This window comes from Lytechinus pictus, chromosome 3 (assembly GCF_037042905.1).
Source record: "Lytechinus pictus isolate F3 Inbred chromosome 3, Lp3.0, whole genome shotgun sequence".
NCBI lineage: Eukaryota > Metazoa > Echinodermata > Echinoidea > Temnopleuroida > Toxopneustidae > Lytechinus > Lytechinus pictus.
The window spans coordinates 23,452,302-23,471,700 of NC_087247.1; the positions used below are offsets into that span (position 1 = coordinate 23,452,302).

Below are 19,399 nucleotides of genomic sequence, written 5' to 3' on the forward strand. Positions count from 1 at the left end.
TATTTTATTATATGAATTATGAAATATTTTGATTTTCTCGTCATTGTCATGTGAAATGAAGTTTCATTCCTCCCTGAATACGTGGAATTCCATTATACTAACATTTTGTGGTTCAGGCAAGGAGGTCCTAATCGTCAAATTCGTAAAAATTGAAATATTGTATAATTCAAACAATAAAAGACAAAAGAAATAGTGAGTGAGTGACATCATCGACTCCCTAATTTGGATGTAACTGGCTCGTTCATATAACTATTTTTTTTTAAATAAGCGAAACTTTGAAATGTCAGAACTTTCTTATTTTACATCCGATTTTGATGAAACTTTCAGCATTGTGCTTGTCTGATTTTTCTCTATTGATTCAAATCAACATTTTGTTGGAGTGGACTTGACCTTTAATGACGCCAAAAGTAAAATCCCACGGCCAAGATAGAGTGTGGCACAAGATGGCGCTCTTTCACTTCAAACAGAGTTATCAATAGACAGAGTGGCGACACGCGCACTGAAAACAGGATACGCGCGGTCAAAGGTCAGCCATGGGGGGCTGATTAGTTCCCTCTGCGCGCACATGCAATGATTTGGCAATCATCGCTAATTATCATAATTGATTTTCGACAAACTAGCCTAGGTCTGGAAGAAATGATAATGAATCTAATGTAATTTCTTCTCTTTGGTTTAGAGCTTCATGATAGATCCCCCATTTCGGTTTGTCTGGCATTATCATTAATATTATGCAAGATGAATTCCACTGTTTTATTGAAAATTAATGTGATAAATTATAGAGACTTGATTTACTCGAATGAAAAATGGAAATAAAGAGGAAAATAGGCAAATAAGGAATATGGGCCGGAACACGAAAAATTAACAAGATGATGCTGAAGACATAATGGACTGGAAAACTCGGGGGAAGGGGCGGCAGGGTGACCAGATTTCACAAAATGAAATACGGGACAATCGACAAAAAATCAACATAGAAGGCTACACAGTGTTATAGACTTGTGAAAAAGATAAAGAATGGGAAGGAAGGGTGAACGAAATAATGAAGGAGAGAAAGAAAGAACGAAAGGAATAGATATTAATTGAGAATAAAGAAATAAAAAATGAAGGGGAAAAGGAAGGAAAAAGGAAAAATAAAAAAAGTTAGAATAAAAGAAGGATAAAAAAGAATAAAAGAGAAAGAAGGTTTCCGTCATTCTTTGAAATGAATATAGGAAGAAAGAAAAAGAAAGGGAATATGAAAAAATGTGTGAAAGACGAAATAAAGGAGAGAAAGAAAAAAAGAAAGTAAGAAAGAGGAGCGGAAAGAAAGAATGAAGAGAAATGTTTCCTTCATTCTTTGAAAGAAACAAAAAAAGAAGAAAAACAGGAAGGGATCGGGAAGCTAGGGAAGGAAGGATGGAAGGGAAAGAAAGAATAAGGGAAAGGAATTAGAAGGGAAAAAATAAAGAATGAAAGAATTAGGGAGAAAAGAGAGGGATGAAAGAATAAAAAAAGAGAAAACAATGGAAAGAGAAAAAGAACGAAAAGAAAAAAAAGGAGAGAAATGGAGAAGGAAGCAAAGAACAGTTTAAAGAAAGAAAGAAGGAAATAATAAAAAGGAAAATTGATAAAGAATGCAAATAACAGAGAGAAGGAACGAAAGAAAAATGAAGTGCACACATCGAGAGAAAGGATCATGAAAGAAAGATAAGAAATAAAGATAGATGGAACAAAAAAGTGTCAGCAGCGCGAAGGATAGAATAATGAAGAAAGAAGGATATAAAAGAAAGAAAGAGGAAAAAATTCAAACTTCCAGCAAACAAAAACAACCATCTGACAAAAATAATAAAAATCATTTAACTTTATATCTATTTTGCAGGGGGGATCTAATTTCTTTGTGTTCACTCTTTTTGGAGTACGGATAAGTGACACGTCATTACCAAACCTCATCAATTTCAGGCAGGGGCGGATCTAGGATCTTTTTTTCAAAGGGGGGGGGGCATATTTTCTCGAGGAAATTTTTGACAAGAAAAAACGGGGTCTTCACTTTCAAAAGGGGGCACACTTCTGTTACAACGGCATTTTTATATAAGAAATTTTAATTGAACCTCTCAAGGGAGCGTGGTCCGTTTTGCCCCCCCCCGATCGGCCAGTGGTTTCAAAGAATATGGGTTTCAGCTAACCTCCCCCCCCCCACACACACACACACTCTTTGATTTTCCTTATATCTTTGTCTTTCGTTTACAAGTCATCTCCATTTATCTTATTCCTCTTACCCACTCCCCCTCATTTACCCCGCCTCCTCTCTAAAAAAATAGAATAAAATGGCCCGTTATTGTTTTCTCCCTGTAGAGAAATAAGTAAAATAGGAATAGGGAATATATTTGATGATATAGAATTTTTTAAAAAGAGGGAAAACAGGAAAAAATAAAGAATGAAAGAATTAGGGAGAAAAGAGAGGGATGAAAGAATAGAAAAAGAGAAAACAATGGAAAGAGAAAAAGAAAGAAAAGAAAAAAAAGGAGAGAAATGGAGAAGGAAGCAAAGAACAGTATAAAGAAAGAAAGAAGGAAGGAAATAATAAAAAGGAAAATTGATAAAGAATGCAAATAACAGAGAGAAGGAACGAAAGAAAAATGAAGTGCACACATCGAGAGAAAGGATCATGAAAGAAAGATAAGAAATAAAGATAGATGGAACAAAAAAGTGTCAAAAAATTTCAAAAAAAAATTTCAAACTTCCAGCAAACAAAAACAACCATCTGACAAAAATAATAATTATATATGGTGTGTTTTTAATATATTTTAAAATTTTAAAAACAAAAAAAAAAAACTTGCAAAAGTTTAGTAATCGATTATCTGTTGGTTATTTGATGAACATTCTTCACTTTTAAATGTATTAACTACATATTGTTCAATATACTGAAATACGGGACAAATAGACCTCCCGGGAGAGGTTTGTCGGACAAAGGAGCAAAATATGGGACCATCCCGGGAAATACGGGACGTCTGGTCACCCGACCTGGGGGCAGTTTTCTTCTTCTGAATCACTGCATTGAAATTTTGTAATCACACCACCGGTATCGTACGTGGAAAATAAACAATTAAGGAGCAAAAAAGAAAAAGTACAGTGATCACAAAATGTAAAGGAAAAGCATATATTTTGACTTTTCAAATGATATGTTTTATTAAAAGTTAGAGCATAATTTAATATAGTCCCCTGACAAAATGGGCTATTGATCTGTGGTGATTTAGGGGGACGGGCCCAGGTGGCAACTCCTAGCTTACACTATTTTCACTGCACTGACTGTCAATCAATAATGGAAATAGGAACATTGTACTCAGATCGAATTTCATGATCTCGAATAATTTCAACAGTCCGAATATTTTTATGCCGGCAAAAAAATTAACCAACCTTACCCTTTTTTTATGTCACATTAAAATTAACCGTTTATCTTGATGTTTTGTATAACGAAAAGGGGAATGTTACTGGTAAATTATTTTTTTGTTTTATTGTTGTTTTCATTACTATTACTATTAATATGACGATCAATTTTATCACTATTAATTATTATCATTGAAATCAATATTTTTTGTTATGATCATTGTCATCGTTATAATTACCATCATCATCAGGGCGGCGAATATCCTGCTTTCTTTCTCTCTCTTCTTTTTTAACTAAAAAAAGTTGAGGCTGTTGTTGCCCCCCCCCCTAATCATCACTATCAAAAGTATTATTTGTAATATTGAGAATGATCAAATATGTGTGGATTCTAATCAATAAATTTTGAAACTTGAAACTATCTTCTTTTTAATAGGGGACAAAGGACACAAGCGTTATATCAACTTTTTATCAATCGAAAAATAAGGGGTATAATTACTTAATTTCTCTTCTTTGTTTGAACTATTTTAATAAAAAGTAGGGGCGATCAACCAGTGGCGCCCGATCATCATTATCATAATATCTTGTAAATATTTGAAGAAATGTAATCTATAGTTGTTCATATCCTAACTTTCATCAGCGGCTGCCATGTTTTTATTCTAAGTGAAATCATCTTGGCTCATTCTGAAATTATTATCTATATATAAACTCTTACACTTTAACACTCTATAGAAAAAAATTGGTAAAAAGTAAGCCATGTGGGAGGGTAATTATGTGTCCATCTAACATCTGGCATTTCTTTTGGGCATTTTTATTTATCCAGAGTGATGATTTTTGCCCATTCTAAAGTAATTGCTGATCATTTTTTAACCTTACTGGACAATATGCTTCCCGCATTGGGTAAACATGGTAAAATACTTTCCAAAATAGGTTGGACACATAATTACCATCATGGTGGTAAAATTTTACTCATTTTTTACAGTGTATTTTCGGCACTTTTTTATTTTCCTATAGTAATCGTGATTTCACTTGATTATGAATTTGCTGATTGGCAATAGTTGTCACATAACAAAAATGTTCTTTCCATTTCCTCTGATTGATTTAATCTGACAATTCTGGCAAATGGTGGAAACTGTCAATAATCTTTTAGTACCCCTCCCTTTATCTATCACTCTCTCCCCCCTCTCATCTCTGGGTCTCTCTCTCTCTCTTCTGTTTTCCGATTTCCCTCTTTCTTTCTATTGTGTGGTGTAACACTGTGTAATGAAAAAAAACAAAAAACAGAGTCTCAACTAATTAAACGCTTGTAATGCATATTTAAGATGGAAAGCTTGGTTACACTTCGTAATTCCGAAGGTTCGTAATTGCGAAGGTTCTTTATTCCGAAGGTTCGTAATTCCGAAACACGCAAATTGCCTATACCTCGATGTTCGTTAATCCGAAAACGTAAAAGGGTTCGTTAATCCGAACATTTGTGGCGTTATTCCGAAGGTTCGTTATTCCGAATAACTAGACTGCACAACCTGATAGGATTTATCTGAAATAGAAAACAATAAGATATCATAAGTGATTTCCATGTAAGAAATACATTTCTCTATGCACAAGGAGGTGGATCCAAATAATACTTTGTTTGTAATATTGTGTTATGCCACTCCCTCCTTCACATCCACTAAAGCTCAACTGATTATAATCATGAATAACTTTGATTTGCACGTGCACATCCTATATATAAGCCTATTTAGAATGACAATAAAAATGAAAATAAATTTCAATTGGAAAATCACATCTTGGTGAAAAGAATAAGGGTGAACAATTTATTTTTTCAATTTTCCCATTTACATTATCACATGCAGTGAATTAGACATTCAGGCTGTTGAATCGATTTTAAATAAACTAGATTTTTTATTAATGAATTTAAAATTTGAATAACAGACACTATATGGAAATGCATTTTGATTAACCTCAAAAAGATGGGTATATGGAAATAAAAATGTACATCCTGCACAATAACGTGATGACAAGGAAATTTTATTGAAAATGTATTACAATCGTCCCGATGACATTAAGCGTTTGTGGAAAAAAAGGAAAATACCATAACATCAAATTTATGAAAATAAAAAACAATTATACATAAAATTGATATCAATATAAAGTTGTTCATTCTTTCAAAATTGCACAATTATTACAAAGGGGAATGAACATATATTTTACTTAAGTTCGATCTTGCATTAGGTTCTGATTGTGTTAACATTCATTCCTTGATAAATTGTTTTAAAACATTATCAGCTGAGATATTTCATTTCATTTCATATTGGTTTCTGCAACACTTTTTCATAAACACATTAACATAGAAAACACAATAATAATATACGGATAACTGACAAGCAAAACATTGAACAAATTGCATTTTATATTAATACATATTGATATTTTTCATTTATTTCATTTCATATATTTATTTATTCATTTTTCCCCAAAAAATTATAATACAATAATTACAATAAATAAAACATAACATCAGAAAATATAAATGACATAAATCTTCAAATAAACCAAATATGATTTTGAGAAGGTTGCAGGGGTTGCCACTAGAAGCTAAGCTTGACTGCGTGGCAACCCCAGAAAACAATGATAATTATTGATTACAGTATATGAATTATCAGAAACCACCTTTAAATGAATAAACTCTGTTCCCGGGACTCTGTTCAGCTAGTTGTTTCCAAAGTTGATGCTTAAAACTTGTAGTCACTGAAGTCATTACCTTAATTGCATGATCTTTGAAAGCACATGCCATTATGATAACAAAATTAGTGAACAAGTACAATTACCAGCAGATAATCCATAATGTGACTATTAGACCTGTGCCATTTTTGTCATCAGTCCAAGCAAGTGTTGTTGTCACAGTTATAAGGTCAAAGCATATACATACGTTAACACATATTGAATTAATCACACAAAGCTAATGTACTCTATGAGTGAATTAAGGTACGGTAGTGAGTACTGTCAGTATAGGCCCTGAACTTGTACTAACATAGTAATAGCTAGATGAACTCATGACAATCACCACACACCAAACACAGATGGGTTACATGCAGCATGGAGCTACTAGGTCCATGCATGCAGCAAATCTGATATTACATGTAGATGTAGATCCATTATTGCTTGTGAGGACACAGGTCAAAGCACTTCAAATCATCATTTCTTCTGTTTGCATTAATAAAGTAATTTTAATTGAATCACTGGCTGTCTTGATAGGTAAGCTCTGGTCTTGGACTTGGATTTTTTTATCTACTAGGCCTAGACTAGGTCTACATCTACTATAGATCTTCACCTAGTCCAGAGTAAATAGACTCTAGAACTGCAGTTCCTTTTTTAGATAAAAAATTTTAATGTAACAACTCAACTGCAATGCATGCAGTGCTGCCTTCAGTCTCAATATTAACTCTAGTCTTAGGGTCTAAATTAGACCTAGGCATACGGGTTTTCTAAAATCAGGAGTTTTAACACTTTGGCCTTAATAACAAAATAGTCTAAATATATATAGAGATACTTTCCTCTCTAATGGGATATTTCCATCTATATATTAATAAAATTCAGATCTAACTTTAGACCAAAACTTTAAAGCTTCAGAGTTCAGTCTCTGTATTTTGGTTGTTCCGCTGAACTGTGTTGATGTTGGCTCACTCACCAATACATAAATGGGGGTTATGGTAAAATGTCAGGAATTGTTGAATAAGATCCCAGAAACGACGGTTATTCCTGTCTAATATAACTTGGACTAAGACCTAAGTTGAAAAGTGCCTTCACCCGTTCAGTTGGTGGCGCCATCCCTGCAATTAACCGCCTACGGCCTATAGATTGGGCTAAGGTTTCCGCCGCCGAAAGCTCCGGCGGCGCAGCTCCTTATCTTTTGCTAGGGTCTTATGAAGGGTAGTCCCATATGCTAAATTTTATGAACTGTTTTTGGTAGAAAATAAATGGATTTCCCCAAAAATAACATGAAACAACTTGTTAAAAGATCATTCAACTTTGACAGTCATTGTGAAACACTATTTTCAACACGTTGAGGTAATTTGTGCAAAACATGATGACACAAAACTTGAAAAAATGCAATTTTTCTCTCATACCAAACACTATTTTCGACATTATTTTGGAAGCCGATTTATGCAAAATAACACCAGATGTATCTACAAAAAGGTAACTTTATATGTTAAAATACTCACATTGGCGCCTAGAAAATATATCCATGAGTTGACAGTGTCGAGGTATTTAATTACTAAATGTGAAAAAACGTGTAGTTTATTGAAATTTCCGGAGGCATGCACCAAGCAGAAGATCACAAGCGCAGAAAATATGCCAGAGGGAACTAATTGGGCTCCATGAAATATCGGACCAATCAGAGCACACTTCCGGTTTCGCCACTCTGTCTATTGATAACTCTGACTTCAAACAGAGTCTATTAATAACTCTGACTTCAAATGCAAAGAGCGTCGATCACACACAGGATTAAAGGGGAAGTTCACCCTAAAAAAAAAGTTTATCGTAAATATAGCAGAAAAAAAAACCTTGATAAAAAATATTCGTGAAGGTTTAAGGGAAATTCATTAAAGATTAAGAAAGCTATTAGAATTTTAAGTTTTGGATTTTTGGCGTCATTATAACGAGCAGCTGCCCCATAATTTATGTAATATAAAATGCATAAATTTCAATTTTCTAATGGTTCGTGATGGCTTATTTTTGCTTTCTTTTTAAGGCTTGGTCCCACTGCACTTACGGATGCAGAGACGATGTAAAATGGTAAAGAACCTTGTCATCCGTTTAAAAACGTTGTGTATCCGTTGTGTACTCTTTGCATATACTGGCCGTGTTTCATACGCTCAACATGACATTTTTATTGATTTTTGTCACTCGCTATCTAGGGAAGCCGCCCGCATATGACGTCACAAATCAAATAATTGAAATTCTAATAACTTTTTTTTTCTTTGATGGATTTTCCTCAAACCTTATTTTCCGGCAAAAAAAAATAATATTTTTCTTGCTCTTTTGAAACAAACTTTATGTCAGGGTGAACTTTCCCTTTAAAGTCGTCTTTGAATTGCACCACCCCATTCCACGTGCTCCACCCCACCGTAAATTCCTGAAAATTGTGACTTCATTTCCAGGTGAAAGACGGGGGGGGGGATCCGAAAATTAAATCATGCAAGATCCTTTTTATTGCTTGAAGAGAACAAAAACAAAGGGTCATGTTCCCCATGTTATTATTGAAAAAGATAGAGACTGAGGGTCAATTATTAAAATAACCTCCCGAGGGCACTGTATAGTGAGAGACTAAATGCCATTTTCAGGCATAAAATGCTTGTTGAATAGAATTCTTTCAATATTATGTCTTCTCGGATAGTGCATATACGTGCCCACTAGCGTACCTACGGGGGGGGGGGGGGGGGGGGCAGGGGGGGCACTCTGCCCCCCCTGACGAGTCACAACCCATGCAAAAACATATCTTTGTCCCCCCTGAAGGTCTTGAAAAACCTTTTTTGCCCCCCCCCCCTGACGAGCTTGAAGACCTTTTTTATTTTTTATTTTTTATTTTTTTATTTTTTTTTTTGCTTGTCAATTTTTTTTCTGGTACGAAATCCGTTATTTGAGATCGAAGACCTTTTTTTTTTTTTTTTTTTTTTTTTTTGCTTGTCAAATTTTTTGGCGGACGGTTTTGCCCCCCCTGTGGAAAATCCTAGGTACGCCACTGTACGTGCCCTTTCAGGGGCCAGAAACAAATAAAAGAAATCAACTTCACAAACGAAAATGTGGAGATTTAAAAAAAAATGTTACCTCACAAAGGCTACATTTAATTTGGGAAAACATGGCGTTTTGCTGTCCCCGCAGAATGAAAAACGGTGTCAATAGTACTTTACCTTAAAAGACTGAAAATTTTGAAAGAAAAGGGGCATTATCAGAAGTAAAAAAAGGGCACATTCAAATGGCGGGTCAAATGGGGACGTGGGGTGCTTGATCATGCAGACGTGACACACTGCGGGATAGGAATTCACTATATATGAAAAATGAGCTGAATGGGGACAAGAATCACATTTTGAAAACATGTAAAAAGGATTATTAGATTAAAAAAAAATCACTTGAAGGAGAAAACAGAAGGCTAGATAAGGGAAAAGGGCCTATATAATAATTATTGTGCTGCCTGGCATGAAAAAGTATTGTTTAAAAGGCAACATATATCTGATACGAGAATGGGAACTTATAAGAAGCCAGAAGGCTAACTTGGGCGCTAGTTATTTACAAAACGGTCCTATATAAAAAAAAAAAAAAAAAAAAAAAAAAAAAGGGCGGGGCACTACATGAACACGATTTTGTAAGGGGGCATTTTTTTTCTTCGGTAAAAGCTCGGGGCCCTTTTTAGTTCCCCAATATAGCACTACTCCCTATACTTCTACCTTTCTATACCTCCCGGCCTATTATACTTGTCTCGTTTACTTTATAGCTTAATTGCTATCTTGCATTTCCCCCTTGTTATCACTCTTTGGTCATGACTTGGAGATGTCATTATCATAGGGACATAGAGGCGTCGATCCAAGACTTCGGGGAAAAGTGAAAAAAAAAAGGTCAAAAGCACGCCGAAAAATTGGCAATGTTAAGTGTTAGGTAATTTTTATCCGGGATATTTATGCAAAGTTTAATTATTTTTATGGTGCTTTTCCAATGATTTTGGAAAAATAAATTTGCATGGTATACTTTTTTTCATGTTTAAAAAATGGTTGGTATACTATAGGTGATGGCCCCATCCCTTCAGGATTGACGCTCCTGTACCTCTGCATATATTTTTTTTGTTATGTGATGTAAATTCCACCAAATTTAGCTTTGGATTAACCTGGCTGCCATGTGGTTCTTATGAATCCTTTTTCAAAATCAATGAAATACTAATTTTGGCGTGCCATACACATGTACATTCATGGCATGCACGATGCTGCAATTTAGTTTCCCGACATCGAATGCCCGCCTCGATCTCACACGGGGAAGTTGTGGCGCTCTGCGAGCTAAAGATCTCGCGCTCGGCACACGGACCACACACACACTACACACACCCACCGCGATTCCTCGCCGCTCTTCGCTGCACGTGACTGTAGTGACTGTAGTAAACTTGTTCATTTTTTTAGTCCGGAATCGAGGTAAAATCCAGTAAAATGGCAGAACCATATCATCGTCCAGACAACAGCAAGCTCCAGGCCCTGAGAGACATAGCAAACAAATTGAGAATTCACAGCATTTCATCGACAAGTGCTGCTGGTTCTGGGTAAGTTTTCTTTCCAAAAATGGAAGAGAAGATAGAACTACTAAAAGAAAAAGAAGAAAGTAGCTTTCTTACCCCAAAATTAAGATAATAATAAATATTGGCGAATGATTGATTGATTGAATGGTTTATTTATTTAAATATTCACTGAAAATAGCAGCCAAAGGCTGAATTACATTCAGTTTACAAATGGTATAGGCTATAATTAGACTAGTACGGTATAGGCCTATATTATTTAGGCCTACACCCAGGTAAAAAAACCAGTTGAAACCAGTTGAAATTTTAACTGGTTTCAACTGGAGTCAACTGGTACCAGTTGAAACCAGTTGGCACAACTGGTAAACTCCCACCATGCCAGTATATTCCAGTTGAAACCCATTGTCTCAACTGGACATGCTGAAAACATACAAGTTTATTCCAGTTGAAACCAATTAACTATGCTGGTATAAATTAGTACACCAGTTAATACCAGTTAAAACCAATAGGCCTTTCTGGTTTATCTACCAATAGATTCCAGTTTAAAACCCATTAGCCAAACTGGACCATTTGATGCCAGTTGGAACCCATAGAAACCCCATGGGTGTATATACCAGTTAATGCCACCTTAAACCCATAAACCATACTGGTATATCATTAAACCAATTGATACCAGTTAGAACCAACATGCATTACTGGTATACCTACCAGTTGATTCCAGTTAAAACCCATAAACCAAACTGGATCAGAGTGTTCCAGTTGGAACCCATAGACCTCCCATAACCCCACTTGAAACCCATTAACCATACTGGAATATCAAACCAATGGATACCAGTTAGAACCAATATAGGCATTACTGGCATATCTACCAGCTGATTCCAGTTAAAAGCCATAAACCATACTGGAGCAGATTATACCAGTTGGAACCCATATACCTAGCTCCCATAACCCACTTGAAACCCATTAACCATACTGGAATTTCAAACCAATTGATACCAGTTAAACCAGCATACATTACTGGTATACTACCAGTTGATTCCAGTTAAAACCCATAAACCAAACTGGAACATATTTTACCAGTTGGAACCCATAGACCTCCCATAACCCACTTGAAACCCATTAACCATACTGGAATATCAAACCAATTGATACCAGTTAAAATCAACATACATTACTGGTATACTACCAGTTGATTCCAGTTAAAACCCATAAATCAATTAAACTGGGACATATTTTACCAGTTGGAACCCATAGACCTCCCATAACCCACTTGAAACCCATTTACCATACTGGAATATCAAACCAATTGATACCAGTTAGAACCAATAGGCATTACCAGTATATATCTACCAGCTGATTTCAGTTAAAACCCATAAACCAAACTGGAACAGATTATACCAGTTGGAACCCATAGGCCACCCATAACCCACTTGAAACCCATTAACCATACTGGAATATCAAACCAAATGATCCCAGTTAGAACCAATAGGACTTACCAGTTGATTCTAGTAAGAACCCGTATATACATATATAATATATACATATATATATATATGTATATTAGAGGCATAGTGGTAATGCATTGTACTTATTTCCAACAGAGTTTATATATATATATATATATATATATATATATATTATATAAGAACTATGTTTTCATACCTTTGTTGTTTTATTTGTCGCTTCTCTTAAACTGACTTTTGAAATATTTTTGTAATTGTTGATATCTGCAGTAATCATTCAAATTTCTTATCCGACAAGTCACTGGCTCAATATAGCTGTAACCCACTTTACATTAATATTTATATTTTTTGTACAGATCATATTACTTCAAAGTCCTCTTATCTTTGTTTTTAATTCCTATTGAGATAATTCTTTATGATTATCATTCATGAATGTGTTTCCTATAACTATTATTAGTGTTACCATCAACAAAGCGTTACTTTTCTTTAAAAAAAGCAAGTATTATTTCATACAATCCACTCTTTAATCTACATGTATTGTTATTCATTCAACATTGGTTAAATATATATTTATGTGAAAATGTTCATTATGTTAAAGGTATATACATTTAGCCTACTCCCAACCTTTGCCCGTTCCTGCTTTTGACATTACTCCCTACTCCCCCCCCCCTCCCTGTATACTTTTCTTTTTGTATCCCCTTTCCAATATTATACATTAGTATACTTTGTTATTTTTTTGTTGCTTATTTGTTAACTGAAATTTTGCTCTGTACAAATTCATGTAATTCAGCCTTTTACCACAATAAATGCCATGCATTTATCCATCCTATACACAGCTCGATTGAGGATAAGAGGGAAAAAAATATCTACATAATAACTAACTTAATTATTCTTTATGTTAATTTTAATATTTCCACCTTGAAAAGTTTCATTAAAGTATGTGGTTCGATATTACCATATAACTTAAATCGAAACATGTTATTCTCAGTGAAATTTTCTAGTTTACATTAAAAAAATTGTTATCCTAGATATTTATTGCGAGAAAAAATGTCTTCCTATTTAATCCCTTTTTTCTAATTTAAGTTAAAGAGGACTATTTTACACTATTTTTACAAATCACATAAAAATTAATGTATTTTTCTTTTTTTAACTCACTGATATTTTAAAAATATTTTTGAAGGTGAATAGAATAGCTATTTTTTTCTATTTATAACGCGCATATTTATTGCTAGTTTACAACCTTGCCATGTTAAGCAAGGCTATCTTTATCTTTCAAATAAAAAGAAAATAAATAAAATAGAAATAAAGAACAAATATTAAGCTAATTCATTCTTAAACTTTCAAAGAAAAAAAAAAGCTCCAAAAGCAGAGGCAAAAATCGTCATTTCTTGACTGGTTGCCAACCAAAACCAAACAAGAAGAAATTTGTATGTTAAGAAGTTCGTATTTCTATTTTAAAACTTCTTTCTTGCTTTAGACCCCCCCCCCCCCCCTTCGTTATTCCTGACTCAGCAGATCTTCCTTCAATCACATGGGCGCGGGCGGGCCTGCGCATGCGCACTGAGTGCCACTGATCGCTATCGTCCGTATAATTATGCAAATTAACCAGCGCCGCCAAACGTAAACGCAAACCGCCAATCTAATTTGAATTTGAAAGAGCCATCTTCGCCGCGCCGTTAATTTGCACCGCACTTTTATCGAGTGCTAGTGCGATAAAGAAGGGTAAAGAAGGCCGTTTTACTAATAATTCAACCACTGAAATCACACGGACCAGATTTGGACAATGACTTGAAAGCTAAGACATTCGCAGTAGGCTCTACAGGTAAGTTAACAATTTTCTATGATTTTCTTTTCGTAGTTTGTTAAATGGCGCGGCTCGCAGCTAGCTGCGGGGCTAGCTGTAGTGTAACGTTAGAGTTCGTCAGGACATCCTGTTACTGCCCCTCAGCGCTGCCTGCCGGCCGCGACTAGCCGGGCGTGGATGTGTGGCTGCCATGCCGGTGCAAGTCTGCGCACATACATCATATTGACCTTACGATTTGTGTTAAGATTTAACATGAATTTCTTTTTATTTCACAAAATCTTTCAGTTGATATTGTTCCATATATTGTTATAAGTAAATGAGAGAGATATGTGATCGAATGTGAAACTGATTTTCTTGGTCTTGGAAAAAATCTGAGACTCGGCCAGTTATGATTTTCAATTTCAGATTTAACATTATGATAGTGGCCAGCGCCTCGTGTCTGCGCACCAATCACTTTACACACGATTTGAGGATTTTGATGAGATTTTGAAATGCCGAAAATCGAAATTCATTATTTTTTCCACCATTTTAAGAGTCTGATTTTTTCATGAATAGCTGTTTATCACTTTTTGACTGTGTATTTCAGGAGAGAGGGAGACCCAAAACCACCTGGAGTCATACTGAGCCTCGAGGAGGAGATGAAGTCAGTGAACATGACCTGGGGTACCGGTAGTTTCCAGAAGAAGGCCCAGCTCAGAACCGCCAGGACTCAGGAGTGGAGATCCGAATACTTCGTTGCTGCTCTCCATATGAGGAGGCTGTAAGTTAGGTAATTCAGATGTCAAGTTTTCTTTTGGGGTCTTTGTGTATATTCTATTATGAGAATTATGGAAAAGAGATGGTGATTTAATGGTTTTAAAGATGTAAAATTTGAAATTCTAGCACTTTTTTTAGGCCTAATATGAGTTCGGACACCCTACTTATAATTTTTTTATGAGGAGCGCGATATTTTTGTACATGACCCAAGCCTAGTTTCACCACAGATTAATTAATAGCTACACAGCTGTTGCATTTACAATTTTAATAACAATCTACAACAATTGAGCATTTTATAAAATTGAGTGTGTCTAGGAAAGCAAATTCGGAGGCATAAGGAGAGCCATTTATTGAGCTCCATGGAATTATAAACATGAAGGACTGATCTCTGCGACATCGATTTCAGAAGTATTCCCAAGACCAAGTGAACTTACTCATTTTTTTTAATAAATATGATGTGCTGTTTATCATTATAGTTGAATCATTGATTCACAATCCCATGTATTTTTCTTAATGTGCAAATGGAATTTTACAACACTCTGTAGTAACGCTTGCCCGCCTTAGGTGTAGACATGTATTGCTATTCACTGTAATATAGACGTATTTTTATTCACTGTTCACTGTACTGATTATTTTTCTCTCCATTGTTTTAAAAAAAAATTATTCAGATACATCGCATCTACCAGCAAAGAACGTGTGCCAGTACAGGGAAGGAATGTACCTGTCGCACGTGAACTCTTCAGAGGCAGTGAGGACAACAAGATCTGCAAGCAAGTGATCCTTTTTGTAAGAAAATTTCCAATTTGTACATTTCACAATTAATTTTTTTTAAAGCCTTTGTACACATTTAGAGTATCAAGGCTTACAAAATGTAAAAATTTAATGTTTGCCCAAAAATCATTATGGGAAAGGTGGATTTCCGAGGAAAAATCAAATCTGTCTTTGTTTACACAGTTGTACGAGCAACCTTATAGGAGGCTTGTCTAGGCTCCGTGATGAAAATACAATGTAAAAATTGATTCACAATCCCATGTATTTTTCTTAAAGTGCAAATGGAATTTTACAACACTCTGTAGTAACCCTTGCCCGCCTTAGGTGTAGACATGTATTGCTATTCACTGTAATATATACGTATTTGTTATTCGCTGTTGTTCACTGTACTGATTATTTTTCTCTCCATTGTTTTTGAAAAAAATTCTTCAGATACATCGCATCTACCAGCAAAGAATGTGTGCCAGTAGAGGAAAGGAATGTACCTGTCGCACGTGAACTCTTCAGAGGCAGTGAGGACAAGATCTGCAAGCAAGTGATCCTTTTTGTAAGAAAATTTCCAATTTGTACATTTTACAATTAATTTTTTTTTAAGCCTTTGTACACATTTAGAGTTTAAGGCTTACAAAATGTAAAAATTTAATGTTTGCCCAAAAATCATTATGGGAAAGGTGGATTTCCGAGGGAAATCTATCTTTGTTTACACAGTTGTACGAGCAACCTTATAGGAGGCTTGTCTAGGCTCCGTGATGAAAATACAATGTAAAAATGATAAAATTATCTTCATGGAGTCCTCTAGGCTAGCCAGTGACATGGGCCCATGCCCATCAATTTTAATTCATGCTTTTGCATAACCAAATGGCGTGAATTTGGAACTGGAAGTATAATTTCAGATTGACCTCCGAAATGAAACGTGCACAATTAGTCTGAACTAAAATAACATTTCCTGAATTTTTTCTTAAATCTGGAGGCTGAAGTATTTTTTTATCTTTGAAATTAAATTGGTTCTCGTTGTTTTTTACCTCTGACTTACCAGTATGTGTGGGGGTACCGTAGAAGTAGAATTAAAGGGATGGTCCAGGCTGGAAACATATCTCAATAAATAGAGTAAAATTCACAGAGCAAAATGCTGAAAACTTGATCAAAATTTGATAACTAATTAAGGTTTTGAATTTTAAAGATTTGCATTATTCCGGTGAAATAGTTCTAGGCATGTCTTTATGAATATTCATTAGGTTGGCTGATGATGTCATATCCCAATTGCCCTTTTGTATTTTATTATATGAGATTAGGTTTATTAAGATATTTTTAACCAAGAACTATTGACAATTGGATTGACAACTGATTAGGTGCATTAGTTATTGATGCAACTTATTTCATTACAATGGAGAGGCATCATTTACACATGTATGAAAAAATCAAACATTTATGATTTCATCTAGTAACATAAAAAAAAAGGAAAGTGGAGATGTGACATCAGCCCACCTAATGAATATTCATGACGAAGTGCATACAACTGTTTTCACAAAATATTGATAAACTTTAAAATTCAATAACTTCTTGTTATCCTATTTTGATGAAATTTTCATCATTTTGCTCTGTGAATTTTACTCAAGTATTATTTAGATGTAAATATTTTCGGCCCGGACCATCCCTTTAATCCTCGGATAAAATTTTGTATTTCATTTTTTTTTTTTGCTTTGTCTTGCGTTTTTAAACATGTTCTGGGAACTGCTTTTTGAAAGTTGTCAGCATTAACAAGTTGTCTTTTTCCGACAGTTACCATAGTAACAGTCAGAGGCCAGTGCTTCTCAGCCAATCAAAAGCAATGATTTCACTGAAATAGTCGGCACTGACAATCATGAAATACCCATCAGATGTTAGCAGATAATGTGCAACATAGACTCCTAGATACATATATGCAAACATACATAGTCTAAGTCTTTATTATTAAAATAAATGTATAGGTATAAGGTCGAGGCAATTTCATCTCTGTGATGTCAATTTCAGAAGTATTCCCAAGACCATGTGAACTTACTATACATGTTGTAATAAAAATGATGATGTGCTGTCTATCATTTATAATTGAATCATTGAAATATGGAACTTAGAGAAGTTTCACTATCCCATGTATTTTCTTTATGTGCAGATATAATTTTACACCACTGAAATTTTGTATTACGGTATTCACTGTACTTATTATTTTTCATTCCATTGGTTTTTTTTTTCTAATCTTCAGATACATCGCATCTACCAGCAAAGATCAAGTGCCACTACAGGAAAGGAAGGTACCTGTTTCACGTTTCCTCTTCAGAGCCAGTGAGGGCCCCAAGATCTCAATAAATAATAATTAAAAAAAGACTCCTTTATCATTCCTTTAAAAATAGTACATATTATTTATTGGATGTAAATGCTTAGATGCATTATATTCAAATTTTGTCTCCAAGCTAGCATGTAAAAATTGGATTGACTACATATTTACTGTGTAAGTTAATGATCTTTGTTGACACATAATACAAGAATTATACACAGCATGTTACAGTTTGTAACATAATTTTCTTTCATTAAATTCCTAGTTTAAATACCATATAGATGTTTTTTGTGACTTTTGTCATTCTCTGATGTTTTTTGGTACAGATTTCAAGAGACTGAGGGATTGATTTACCAGAGCAAGTTTACAGTCCAATCCTGTTATATTGTGCATGTGGAAATTAACAAGGTTTCAATACAATGCTACAAATTTACCTTGATTCATTTCATCAGTCCTATGTGCAAGGATAATTATTTCACTTGTCCATGCACATTGTTATAACAGGAGTGGACATTCAATGTAAAGATAATTGAAGATAATTTATAATTGAAATAACCGCCTGAGAGGGGGGGGGGGGGGATGTTGGTACCAATATTCTAATGTGTGTGTGCGCAAGGAAAACGAAGGAGTGATTATATGAGAAGAGTAAAAGATCGGGAATGTACATATCCACATGATTCATTTTTGTTTATGCTATACATTGCAGGGTGTTTCTAACTGGTACCACTTGACAATTTATGTTTCCAACTGGTCCTAACTGGTGCTTCCAACTTGTTCTAACTGGCACCAGTTGACAACTGGTGTTTCCAACTGGTTTTAACTGGCACCAGTTGACAACTCATGTTTCCAACTGGTCCTAACTGGCACCAGTTGACAATTGGTGTTTCCAACTGGTTTTAACTGGCACCAGTTGACACCTCATGTTTCCAACTGGTCCTAACTGGCACCAGTTGACAATTTGTGTTTCCAACTGGTTTTAACTGGCACCAGTTGACAACTCATGTTTCCAACTGGTCCTAACTGGCACCAGTTTACAATAGGTGTTTCCAACTGGTTTTAACTGGCACCAGTTGACAACTCATGTTTCCAACTGGTCCTAACTGGTACCAGTTAGGACCAGTTGTCAACTGGTACCAGTTGCTAACTGGTACCAGTTAGGACCAGTTGCCAACTGGTATTTCCAACTGGTACCAGTTACAATTTGTCAACTGGATTCCAGTTGATTCCAGTATTGGAATCAACTGGAATCCAGTTGATTCCAGTATTCCAATTTCCATATTGAATCCAGTTCGCTAACTGGAATCAACTGGTACCAGTACCAGTTGGATGAACTGGTCCTTAACTGGTTTTTTTACCTGGGCAGACATTTAAAAAAATAAAAATATACAAATTGGAATAAAATAGGCAAATATCAAAATGAAATTGTTCTACAAAATAATTATACATAGGCCTACATGAAATTAATTGAAATACCCAGCATATGAGAAGAAAGCCTCAGAGAAAGAATAAAATACATGTAGTGAAAACATGTTGGAACGAACGACAGAATGAAACAAAAGAAAGAGAGGGAGACAGGAACAAAGTTGGGTATTTAACAAAGATGGAAAAAAAATTATCGGTAATACTAGTAATTATAATGCAACAAATGGAAAACTAAGGAA

At 34.9% G+C, this 19,399-nt stretch overlaps 1 long non-coding RNA gene across 2 annotated transcripts; it reads left to right on the forward strand.

The window, feature by feature from the left end:
- The first annotated feature begins 13,748 nt into the window (after positions 1-13,748).
- Positions 13,749-18,018, forward strand: LOC129256236 (uncharacterized). Of its 2 annotated transcripts, none has more exons than XR_010292997.1 (5): positions 13,749-13,918; positions 14,487-14,669; positions 15,325-15,442; positions 15,860-15,974; positions 17,667-18,018. It is a non-coding gene; the product is annotated as an uncharacterized LOC129256236 (long non-coding RNA). The 2 variants fall into 2 exon arrangements; XR_010292998.1 differs by having other exon boundaries at positions 14,487-14,660.
- Positions 18,019-19,399: the final 1,381 nt, after the last annotated feature.